Raw genomic sequence first — 9,055 nt, 5'->3', positions numbered from 1 at the left:
TGAACGGTCATTGTCTTTATTTAGGCCGGATTATTACAGATTGATCTCTCGAATCTGAAGCACCCCCTTTGCAGCGGTGCATCTGTGTGAGGTTTAACATTTCGCTCGGTTCAAGGAGTCTCCTCCGTACGGTCGTCTCCTCAATTCCTTAAAAACCAGCAAATCGTTTTTCCCCATCTACAAGTAGCAAAACTATCTATGGATTACAAAATAGATAAAACTTTGTAGCTTCTCGTACACATGCTTGATCTCCTTGGTGCTTCAACATTACTCAAAAACTTCGTCTTTTCCAAGTACTCCCATGATTCCGTAGATGTTCAATTCAACATCATAGTTGTTGAAGATCCGTAGCCATAACAATGAGAAAACAAAAGCTCTCGATCATTGTTATATAGTGTCATAGTATTATTACACAGTATCAAAGTTCTTATATCACAACTTCGACAACATTACTATGGTGATATGTATCACTCCCCCTTAGTCAATACTTTCATCTCAACATGAAAACTACTCCCCCTTACATAATGATCCGTAAAACACGTAAACCATATGTATTTGTAGTGTGAACTACATATTAATTCTCCCCCTTTTTGTCAATAAAATTGGCAAAGGTACGAAAACGGGATCCTAATGAAATTTCCACGGAGATGCTTCAAGACCAAAGAAAAGTACATATCAACTTGTTTAGATGCAATCATAAAGCCGAATCTAAATGCATTGATCAAGGAGTTCATAAAGATACAAGATAACCCCTAAAATATTCCACAGCCGCACTCCCCACAAAGATATGGAAATTAAGCGCAAGTTCAAAAGAACTCTGCCCCATTTGATATCATTCTCGAAAGAACAACAAGAGCGACCTTACTTTTACAAAAAAAAAGAAGGATTTCTTTGGACACCAAAAACCACAAAATGATTTTGTATCAAAAAATTCTCAATCAAACTAATCACAAGAGAACCCATGATTAATTTAATCGGAATACACAACCAAATTAATCACATACGAATCTATGATTTGTTTAGTTGGAAATGCTCACATAAGAAAACTTATGGAGCCGCACAGTATATACATAAAATATGGATCAGGGAAGATCAATACTGCGGAATATTCAAAGATTCATTCTATCTTCATCACTATTTTCAAAATGACATACAATAGACATAAGCTTTGTAAATAAAAGATTTTAACCTATCTTCCATCAAAGAATTGACATAATAGGCTTAAATTTTATTTGTCAAAAGTTCATCGATCTTGTATCAATACATGCATATCGACATATGAAAGAGATAACTTTTGACATCGTATGGGACAATAATAGTTCACAGACGCGAACACACATATCCCATAACATATTGCAATATATAAAACCATAAAAATTAATACTGCAAACATCATCTTCCAAATCACTTTAGAATTTAAATAAATAAATCTAAAAACATTGCAAGATGCAAATGTTGGACATAGCTATGTGTACTCATAATAATGGCTATTCCAAACCCTAGTTATCCTTCTTAAACAAAAACAAGAATAAAAGTTCTCTTAAGAAGTTTTACTAGACATTAAGATCTTTGAAAAATTCCTTATCGTGGGTGGGTCTTGTGCAGCTCTAGCATCTCCAGTTATTCCTTCATCTGCTCAAATACCAGCAACAACTTCTCAATTATGTGTCTTCGTGTTGAATAATCATGTATAAATCTTCCAATTATTGTTGAATCTCTCAACACCCCCACAACAACAGTGAAATTAAACTAGTTTCTCGGCTGATACTCAGATCAAGTCTCTTCAGCAATCAACCACATCACAACTCAAATCCGCATCTGAATCTCCACCTTCTCAAAATTCCCATGATAATCAACAAATTTAATTGCAGATAAATCCGCAACAACAGTCATATCTTCAATTGCAGAGAACCCTCTTAAACTCAATTTCTTCTCAGCAGTTTCTTGCTTCAAACCCCGACCAATCTCTTCCTTAGCAGCAACAATCCATGTCAGTAAGAGCTCTAACTTCGCTGCAAAACCCAAACCTGATTCGAAATTCCTTTTTCATCTCTCAAACCCTTGAATCTCTTCACCAATTCTCGACCATAGCATTAGATTAAAACCCATCTCCACTAGAAAAAACACCTTAGTTTGTTGCCTGATCTCAAGCTAACTCAACCTCATTCTTAACAATCCATAAAAATCTCTCTCAAGCTCTACCAATTCATCGATCTAATTTCAGCATCTGCAGATGACTGAAAACGGAAAGACATTGGGGAAGAAAGGTTTTCTTCTTCGAGGTTTTGTGTGATATTAGGGCAATGATATTTCACAATGGAAATCACAGTCGTTCAAATAACTTAGAGTTTTCCGGATTTTGGATTTAGGCTTTCTGATCGACACACGTGGGAGAAAATAACACACGTGCGGAAAGGGTATTTTCGTAATGTCAGCACCTCCACGAGATCTCCCTATACGAGATTTTTAAGAGATATTGACTAGTCATCACGAGATATTGACCGATATAACGGAATTTGATGGAATCCGTTCGATTGGCCTAGTTTTATAAGAAATAAAAAAAGAGGCTTAAATTTGAAAACGAGGTAGCAAAACAGACCTAATTTCGTATATATTCCTTTTTTAAACCAACAACAGTGATTCAGTGAAACAATCATTAAACCAGCGATCACATCATATTTTAGTGGTACTCAAGTCGAGCAACATCGAAACACTTTCATTTTCTTCTCAAAATTAAAAGTGGACTAAATTAGTGTTACTGATTTAAGTTGAAAGTGGAAGGCTTTATTGATTGGTTTTTATTAATTTCTCAAAATTGAAATTTGGGGTTTTATATGTCTAGGGTTTCTTCATAATCGGATTTAATCAAACATTAGGGTTTAGTCTGATTTTGAATTTTTGGTATCTTAATTGTTGAATTCTGTATTTTTGTTGATTAGAGATCATAATTGAGTAATTGGTGAAATTTGGGGGTTTCTAACTTTTCCAAATTCTTACTGCGATGTTTAATACTATATATGTACATTCATTCATTGTTGTATATAATCATGGTAGGAATGTTGTTAAAATTGATCTATCAACGTTCTGTTGTGCATGCCTCTAATCTGCCTGATCGTTCTACTTCAGTTCGGTGACCCGATCACCGAATCTAACCGAGCCGTGCCAAGATATGTTGGTTCAAAACGGAGCCGATCCTCAACTTTTACCCTAGTTGGGGCTGCCTCTAAAATAACCGACTACTACAGTATGCTGGTCGGTAGGGCCAAAACCCGAACCAACCCGACCGTTGTGCAGCCCTAATGCGAAACATGAATCACACATGAAGTAGTATAAATGCATACTAGAGACTTCCATTCTCTTCTTATAGCAACGTCGTGCTTTGCCCTGGTTGTCATCTCCTTTAATTGTTGGTCACCATCAGTTTCTCCGTTTTCCTCTTCTAGGTGATCATCATCAGCAGGTCCAAATGATGTTAAAATCGAAGAAGATTAAAGCGAAAAGTAGAAAAAAGGGGGGGGGGATACATATAGGATGAAAATCTCACCCATAATTGTTTCTTTCTTCTCAGATTTGCTCTTGTTTTCCGAATTACCGGCTTTTTGGTCATCATCGACAATTATTTCAGCAAAACATAAAATAAAAAAAATTGAAAAAAACAAAATCAAATACTAACAAACGAAGCTAATAATAAATCTCACCGTATTTTTTATGTTTCTTCGATTTGATTTTCCCCTTCGATTTCCCATCTTCGTCTTTTGGGTCATCATCATCGACAACAAACGTTAAAATCGAAGGGAAAAATAAAATAAATCTACTGAATGCATGCAAGAATACCAGCAATTAACCTAGATTTTCATATCAGATTTCTTTTCTTTAGCAGCTTTTAGCTTCTGAAGGCATGTTTTAGTTGATGTTTCCTCCATTGTGGAAATGATTTCGAGTCAATGAAGTATTGTACGTAGTTTCTAGGGTTTGTAACTAGTTGCGATTTCTAGGATTTAATCACCTTTAATGAGCGATTTGAATGATTGATTTCATCATAGATGTAGTTTTGAGAGAGAAATATTTTTCTCTACAGATAAGTTAGGGAGTTAATAGAGGGGAAAAGAAAACCGTTGAAATAAATGGTGTGACCGTTTCAGGGAGTTAAATGAAACTGTCCAAAATCGCTGAAAACGGCAGGGATATTTGAGTATTTCTGCATCTTTTTAATAATTTTACAAAATTTTGGGTGCGGTGTGCAACAGACGGACGGATGCGGATTATGGGTCACCACCGTCCAATCCTTCAAAGTTGCGGATTTGGAAAATCCAACCGTGTCCGGTCCAATCACCCGCGGATTTGACATTCGCGGATCAACGGGTCGTACGAACTGGATGCGGATTAACCACGGATTTAGTAAAACAAACAAAAATAAATAACATGATTTTGTTTATAGATGAAGCTAAGACTTCTGTTGATTCACAAACCGATGGGGTTTTGAAATACTGAACGTCGATCCATCAAAACGGTCATGCTACGCAAGATGTGGGTTTGACAACTACCAGATAAATAAATACTACGTATCACTGCAAGGATCCCCTCAATCTGGACCAGGTCCAGTTACGTTCGTTACGAACATGCAGTAGTTTCTACTCTGGACAGAGCCCCTCAATCGTCGTAAGTCTCGGTTCTTTTCTCTTGTGCCTATCATTCTGTAGAAATTGACGTTTACTCCCATTTCAGTTGGGCTTTAAACTCTTTAGTCCTACCCTCTCAAGCCTGGTACACGGAGATCCAAACTTGTCAAATTTAAAACGGGTTAATCCTTTTATTAAGGATTTAGTCCAAACCGATATATTTTAGTCTCAAAAACACCCTTTTTATCAAAACCGTGTACTAAATTGTTGTCGATTCATTTTTTTATGTTGTTCTCAAAGCTCTGCAATGAAAACTAAATAATTTAGGGCTTAATTGTTGATCTCGTTCCAACCGATTATTCGAAGTTTTTCGACAGGATTTGGTATATGAGATCGTAATCAAATTTTGTTATTCTAAATCTCTGAAACTAAGAAGAGTATTTAGGTTTAGTTGTTAATCTCGATTCAGCTGGATTGAATCTTAGCTAGTTTTTCTTATTCTAGATCTTACCCTAGACGGCATAGTAGGAGGAAAATAAAAACAGTTTGGTAATGGAATTACCTTAAACTGCTGTAGCATGATCTTAATTTTGAAGAGATGGAAGCCTTATCAGTGGATTTCTTGAAAAAAATTGAGCAATTCACTCAACAGGTAATTGTAATTTTCAATTTCGTTAGATGATTCATATATGATGCCTTACTTTGCTATAATGAAAAGCCTTATTTGCTCACCGTTTAATTTTTTTTTTCACAATTTTCTTAGTCGTATTTCTTTTTGTAGCCTGCAAATCTAGGTTATTTGGGGAACACTACCAAAGTTGAAGCTCAGTTAGAAATTACTTTGTTTTTTAAAGGTAACATCTATTTGGGACCTATGGTGGACTTTTTCTTTTGAAATTTCATTGTTAATTTGTTTTAGTTAGTATTAAATTGGATATGAATTTAGCTTTGCTTATTTTTTCTCTTTAGGATTTTCACCTTTCTTAACAGTCATTACATAACAATTATACACATTTTTATGGTCTATGTGTACATAGTTATACACATTAACAATTTTTAATCTTTTTACTTATTTAACTTTTTAGGTCTTTTAGAGATGTTTATCTGTGTCCATTATATTTTGATTTTGTGTACTTGGTTGACAAGTGTTCATTTGTTGCATAGGCTAAATTCATTTGCTAATTCTAGTTTCAATTAGTGCAGTGATGCCGCATTGGGCTTCTCAAAATCACCCCTTCTTGATAAAGTTGTTTATGACACCATTGCTGCTCACCATTGTCTTTCACCATTGATGCTCACCGTGTCCAGATAAGTGTAAATATATTTTTTTACTCGCAAATGTATAATAAGTATCCGTCGTATGGCGTATCCGGCAGAATAGATATATGTATATAGACCACAGATAGTCTTATACTAACCACCTGCTGTTAAAGTTTGTAAGGAACTCACATAAGTAAAAGAATATGTCGCGTATGCAATACCCCAGACTAGCATTAGTTATAAGAAATGGCCAGGAACACGTTAGGTTTTATGTTATGTGCTAGGTGAATGTGATCCTTATACAATTTCTAAATATATGTGTCCCTGTAAGTGGAACTGACTACTCTCTAGTCAAGAATGTCCTAATTGGTCTTTCCAATGTTTTTTTTTCCTTTTAACTATTACCTCCCTTTTGGAATTTGGTGAGAAATTTGAATTTATCATAGCAATAGAAAAAAATGAATGGCCTAACCATAAAAAATGGAACCACATTAGTTAGCTACATCTATTGCTTTATAGTGCGAAGTGGTGGACGCGTACGCCTAGGATATTGATTTGCCTCTTCAAATGAAACCACCTCGCACCACATGAATGCAACCTCATGCGGTGCCTTGGTACTTGATGCTTATTTAAATGACATCCGTGTTCTAATAAGAAATTGATGATTCACCCGAGTATCAGATGTTTAAGATTCATTGTATGTTAATGTGTACATAGTTGTACAACTGTTGATTCCTGATGTGTACATAATTGTACACCTTGATTAAGTAAGGTGACTGCAATCTCTTTTAGTACTTCCAAATTTGGTTGCCTATGACCGAGACATTTTTACTTTTCTATACCTTCTAGTTTCTAGGTTAGAAAGGAGAAACCGTGATATTTTGAATATGCTTAATTTTGACGTTACCAAAAAAGATTCTTCTTAGAGAGGGCTGATACCCGATATTTGCAAAATCCTAGGCTACATTCAGCTTTCTAGTTTATTATCTGGCTCTTCAGTTAATGATTAGCTTACCAACACTATACTATGTATCTAGGGGAATGTGTACATAGTTGTACACATGTTGGTTCTTAATGTGTAAATAATTATACACATGTTAACGTGCACATTGTTGTACACTCGTTGATCGTTAATGTGCACATGATCGTACACCTATTAGTTAATGCGTACTAACACTTTCATTACTGCCATATAACTCTGCTCAAAGCGACAAGGGTAATTCATGGATTCCATAATTCCACATTGATGATCAAACAGAATTGGTCGCATTCGTTTGTGGGATAATCTTAATGGTTGTTTACTGTATTCTGGTTGTTTACTGTATTCTTTTTGTTTGGAGAACTAATTTTCTTAGTGAGCAAAGACGTATTAGAGGTTACCTTAATGATAATGTTACTACAGGAACATCAACATCGACAAGGAAAGGAGGACTTGATTTAAAAGTGATTGTAAGGTTTCCGGTTTTTTCCTATCAAGAAAACGAGTTGCATCTCTGAATAGTAAAGTTGGCAAGGTAAATTCTTCACTTGTGCCCTCTCCAACCATTTATTCCTTTCCGAATGCTTCAAAAAAAAATTATTCCTTTCCTTGTGAAATCTGTGAAGATATCTTTTGAAAGGTTATAGATCGGTAGAATCTTTATATGCATTGTTTTTATTATACAGGTTGTACAAGGTGCACTTGTTTGTACACCAATTACGCGCAGTGTACTTTTTAGTGCACTAGTTTTATCGTACGTACTTGTTCTAAGTCGTGTACTTTGTTTCCACATTGATTATGAACCTGAATCTAACAAACTAATACTTGTATTTAGACTTATCTATTCACAATAAACGTATAATTCTTCATATGTCGGATATAATCATCTCAAAGTCTTAGTTAGGTAGTAAAATTTAGGGACTCAGTATTAACAGCTATGTTCAGTGAGCACCCTCTACATCTATTTTTTCAATTTTTTTGTTTTTGTTTTGTATTATCTTCATGTTGCATCCCGGGCTTCTCTGAAATATAAAATAACTAAAAAAAACCCCAATGCTCATGCTAAATTTTTGCCGTTTAGTGTTGCAGGTTTGCGTTCTTCCACAACTTATTTGTGTCAAAATAACTTCTACATTTCCTTATTGTTTCAGAGAATAATATTAAAAGTTGTTTATCAGTTAAGGTTCTGTAGAAGTCATGTTCACAAGTGATTAATAGGCCAATGGTGATAAATTTTACATCTTAGTGGATATCAGTGAGATTTTATCAATGGTCTAAATGTTACACACAATAAAGCGTAAATCTTTTCTTATTGATCTACTTACAGAGCTTGCTTCAAAATTATACTCTCCCAAGGTGTTGGATTTTTTATAGGTTTTTACATAGTTGTACACCATTGTGCTATTCAATAATATATGCATGTTTTGTGGTATACAGTCTGTTTTGTGGGTATGGATGTTAGATTCTTTTTACGTGTGTATATAATTGTATAATATTGTGCTCTCTCAAAAATATAAAAACTAATTCTTGATGAAACCCTAAGTAGTTGTTTTTTGATATCATGAGATGATTTTAGTAGCATGCTTGCCATTTGTTTAGGTACTTTTGGAGGGAGCTCAAGAAAGTGGAGAAGAACAATGGACAGGTTTTGTAGATGGGTGATCTTATGGATTTTCCTATTTGAATAGCATGCTTACTATGTGTTTAGGTATTTTTCTAGAGAACTTAAGAAAGTGGAGAAGAATAATGGACAGGTTAATGATTTTCAAGATGTGTACATGTTTGTACACCAGTGTAAACTATGATTTTAAAAAAATGAGAATTATATAGTCATATGGGTACTCTTTTTGTAGCTCTCGGAAAGGGCTTTCCGAATATATAAAGTTAGCAAATTTTGGACAAACGGTTTATAAGATAAATCGTTTTTTAATTATTTATATATTATTTAATATTGTTGACATATCATGAATCACTTCGGACTAAACTGTAAATATTTGGACTAAATTGTAAATCAGGAAGGTTATATATGTATTTTCCGTATTTTAAATAACTTTTGGACTAAATTGTACCTAGTTAACTCGGAATGGACTAATCCGTATTTTTTGACGCGCCTTTGGACTAAACCGTTTCTTTCCCTATCATTTTCTATGTCCATGTTGTTAGTACTAGAACCACGTTAGATATTCATCCAAGTGGC

The 9,055-nt window shown here is 34.6% G+C and overlaps 1 long non-coding RNA gene and 2 other non-coding genes across 3 annotated transcripts; all 3 read left to right on the top strand.

Moving 5' to 3' along the window:
- The first annotated feature begins 4,884 nt into the window (after positions 1-4,884).
- LOC113281407 lies at positions 4,885-8,691 on the top strand. The gene is made up of 4 exons (XR_003326103.1): positions 4,885-5,271; positions 5,401-5,473; positions 5,823-7,393; positions 8,458-8,691. It is a non-coding gene; the product is annotated as an uncharacterized LOC113281407 (long non-coding RNA).
- LOC113285065 lies at positions 7,857-7,995 on the top strand. The gene has a single exon (XR_003328573.1). It is a non-coding gene; the product is annotated as a small nucleolar RNA snoR134 (small nucleolar RNA).
- Positions 8,075-8,157, top strand: LOC113284994. The gene has a single exon (XR_003328513.1). It is a non-coding gene; the product is annotated as a small nucleolar RNA R11/Z151 (small nucleolar RNA).
- Positions 8,692-9,055: the final 364 nt, after the last annotated feature.

This window comes from Papaver somniferum, chromosome 5 (assembly GCF_003573695.1).
Source record: "Papaver somniferum cultivar HN1 chromosome 5, ASM357369v1, whole genome shotgun sequence".
NCBI lineage: Eukaryota > Viridiplantae > Streptophyta > Magnoliopsida > Ranunculales > Papaveraceae > Papaver > Papaver somniferum.
Note: the sequence above shows the minus strand (reverse complement) of the source record. Positions and strands in the feature narration are given on the sequence as shown.